The sequence below is a fragment of the Choloepus didactylus genome, chromosome 1 (genome assembly GCF_015220235.1).
Source record: "Choloepus didactylus isolate mChoDid1 chromosome 1, mChoDid1.pri, whole genome shotgun sequence".
Classification (NCBI taxonomy): domain Eukaryota; kingdom Metazoa; phylum Chordata; class Mammalia; order Pilosa; family Megalonychidae; genus Choloepus; species Choloepus didactylus.
The window spans coordinates 10,135,667-10,139,398 of NC_051307.1; the positions used below are offsets into that span (position 1 = coordinate 10,135,667).

The window sequence follows — 3,732 nt, forward strand, 5'->3', positions numbered from 1 at the left end:
GGTGAAAAGCAAGTTGGGGCTGGGCTCAGATACTGCGGGGAGAGTGGGGTGGCGTCTGCAAGGGTTTCCTGGGAAGGGCCCCTCCGGGCAGCGAGAGCGAGTCAGGTGGGCGCCACCCCGCGTGGCCGGCTTGCTTGCCTTGACCAGCCCTGGAGCTCTGGAACATTCTCTCGAAAGCCCCACGACAGAAGGCTGCTGCGGACCAAGGAGGAGAGTCCAGCAGGGCGTGAAGCTCAGCACCGGAAAGGCGCGCAGCCGCCCAGACACCCAGTAGGCAAGAGCCTCACAGAGACCAAGCGGCCATCGCCCTCCTGCGTGATGCAGACGCCTCGGCAGCGTCAGGAGCGCCGCCTCCCTCGAGCGCAGCCCGGCGCGTGAGGCGTGGCCCGGGAGCGACCGGCCAATCGGCGCCGCGGACGCGAGGTCACGTGGTGTCCGCGGAAGTGCGGCAGAGCCGCCCGGAGGCCGGCTGGGGTCTCCCGCGCTGGGCCCGGGCGCTCTCGGGAACGCGGCGGAAAACCTGGTACCGCCCCGCGGGCGGGTCTTCCCGCGGGAGGATCCCAGAGAGGAGTCGGGTGACGCGCCGCGAAAACAGGCCGCGAAGAGCTCCGTCCCGCGCAGGAGAAGAGGATCAAGGTCGTTGTCCGGTGGCCGCCGGCTTCCCCGCCCTCCGCGGCAGCCAGCCAGGCCCTGGACGCGCGGGGAGGGGTGGCTGAGTCAACGAGCGGCCGTGGAGGCTTCGGATCCTGTGGTTTCCCGGCTTTTCAGCGTCTTTGTCACCACTCTGCCCACTCTTCTCCCTCTGCATGGAAAGACGTTTCTGGCGTCTCTCAGAAGTTGGCGCGTTGAGGGCAGCTCCCGTCTCGCCCCACTGAGAGCCAGCTGCTCAGATGCCGGCCCACGTGTCCCCATAACTACCCTGCAGGGCCGGCTTCGCGTCCCATGTTAGAGATGAGGAAACTGAGGCTCAGAGGCATTTAAGCAACTTGCCCAAGGTCACACAACCAAGTGTCAGGGCTGAGAGCAAAGCCAGGCTTTTCATCTCAGCCACTGGGCACCGCCAACCCACACACTGCTGTGAAATTGGCCACACACTCCTAGGCCCTGAGGCCTGAGGGGAAAAGGCCTCACCTGAATACTGCTGTGCTGTTGTCAGGGGACCGCCTGTGCACATTATCCCCCTTCCCAGAGATACCAGCTGTGGACCCAGCCTTGGGGCCCCAGGAGAAGACAGCCTGTCACCAGAGCCTCTGGTCTGGAGCTGTCCCTGGACCCGATGCCTTACTCGCGCTGATCCTGGAGGAAGGAGGAGGCTGACCTTGGATTCCAGCTGTGATGAGGCGGCTCTGGCTGTGAAGGGGCCACTTCACCACAGAGCGGGCAAGCCCACAGCGAAAAGTGAGCTCAGATACACTTCCCTGAGAGGACTCCTAAGGAGGTATTAAAATGGTCCCAACTTTTATTCATTCATGTTGAATGAATGACATTTGTCTCAGGAAATGATAGCCTAATTGAGCCAAACTAACACTTCAGCCACCTACCTACATGTGAGGAGAGGGCCCATCTACCATTTAGCATACTCCCTGAAAATTTCTGAAATTCCACCCTTAGCAATTTTCTGAGATTAAAAATCACCCACTAGATTCATCAATAGATGAAATGCACTAAATATCTGCTAGGAGAGAAGCAGGCAAATTAAATTAGACCATTAGGGTTTGGGGGAGGGGGGTGGTTAGAGAGGACATAAAGAATGGGGAGAAGTGGCTCCCCTTCCACAATCTGGAACTGGAGTGATGCTAAGGGGGGGCCACTGACACCAACTGGTGACATCACTAAGGAAGTTAAGAAACTTGAAAGGTGTAACTTTCTGCCCCTCCTGGGGTTCTGTCACACACACAAGAACCTATTGAACATCCACAGCCACAGGTGGCCACATGCACAGGAACCTGAATAAAGAGTCCCAAAGATCTCTCCTGGTCCAACATCCCTCTGACAGGCTGTCATCAGAGTCAGACTGATTTCTGTGTCCCATTCCAAGAATAAAAGCAAAGCCACACTCAGAAAATGAGGAAGAGCCATTAAGTTAAAGGGGAAAAGGAAATAATCACTCAGGTATCTATGGCCCCAAAGAAGAGAATAAGAACCCCAAGGTGACATTAGTGTTAAACATTATTATTAATATGGGGAAATCTACATGGACTTGATGTGATTCATTTCTATTCATCTGCTCAGACTCCTGCTGATTTCTAAGAAAAGTCCCAGCTTGGAAGTGTGGATGCTGTGGAAGGGTAATGGTCATTTATCATCTGGAGGAGAGATGTGGGCTTCCTTCCTCACCCTTCTAGAAGAAAAGAAGGCGGGGGGTGAGGGTGAGTAGAGTTCAGAAAGTAAGATTCCCTACCATTAATTTTGAGAAATGTTATGAAAATGAAGCACATGTACAAAGGAAAATAGATTCATCTTTGGTCCTCCCCCCCATCAATGCTTGATCAGGGAGTAACACTGCTTACTTAGCTATCTGATCGAATCAGCGAGCGAAGGGACAGCAAGCTGCTCACTCCCTACAGCAAATGGATTTGTTGGTCCTTAGAAGAGAGGAGCTTACAGGCATCTGAGGGAACACAGGCATCACTTCCAACTACATGGAGGGTCAACTGTGCTCAGAAGTCTCTGAAGGCCTTGTACTTTGGTCTGGGCCATCTCTCCCCCACTCCCACAAGGGGCCTGACACATAGCAGGTCCTCACTGAATGTTCACTGAGTTAGTACGTTAGCATCCTCAGTGACAGGGAAGAGAGGGCCTTAATGCAAGGAGAGCCACACCACCATGTCATGCGCCAACTCCACCACCTCTGATCGGCTCTTCCCACCATCTAGAGGTATTTGTCCAAGAGTTAAACTGAGTCATCAGAGATAAAAGCATCAGGGTGCAGGAAGTAACACCACTTTATATTTGCACAGCACTTTACAGTTTTAAAGGCACTTTTACCTAATTAAGATGGTTATCATTATAACCCACAGTTGAGACATCAAAACCCTGAGACACAAGATAGTCACACAGCCAGAGAATAGAAGAGGCAGGCCCAAACCCCATCAGTTTATTCCAGGACCAATGTTCTTTTCCCTCCCAGAACAATATGGGCACCTCATTTCTGAAGAGACAGCACTGCTCTCCATCAGAAGATTGGTCTAGGATGACCCTAATGAACATGGTACCCACTGGAGTTGTGCATTGCGTGACATGCACCACGTGGGGGCCAGAGTGGAAAGCAGCACATGGCAGTGGTTGCACAGGCCGCTGATCAGGCTGAGGCTTCCCAAATCCCAACAACAGTCTACCCGGTAATCATGGATGGAGAAGAGCCAGTGAGGGCTCGGGCAGCCAAGCGGTCCCTGCATCAGGAGAGCTCACAGCTTCCCTTGGTTTCCTCAGAGATGCTCATAATACATAATCACAGAGGGGCTAAGTGTATCCTGGCTTGTAGGCAACCCTGCCATTTCATGAAGTTTATAGTAATATAAGTAGTTTAAAATCTATGGGTAAGTATTAGGTTTTTCTATTGTCTAAATAATCTTGAGATTTACACAGATAATGTATAAAAGATAGGTGATTTTGGTCAACTGGTCCAAATAGTATATAGCATTGAAATTAGGTTGCATAAAATTATTTTGAAAAGAGTGGCCTTTGAAGCAAGAAGAACAAGCCAAGGATGGGGATTGGTTACAATTTATA

General features: G+C 52.4%; 1 long non-coding RNA gene across 1 annotated transcript; it reads left to right on the top strand.

The window, feature by feature from the left end:
- Positions 1 to 470: 470 nt before the first annotated feature.
- LOC119543787 lies at positions 471 to 3,488 on the top strand. The gene is made up of 3 exons (XR_005218719.1): positions 471 to 1,438; positions 2,233 to 2,369; positions 3,131 to 3,488. It is a non-coding gene; the product is annotated as an uncharacterized LOC119543787 (long non-coding RNA).
- The last annotated feature ends 244 nt before the right edge of the window (positions 3,489 to 3,732 follow it).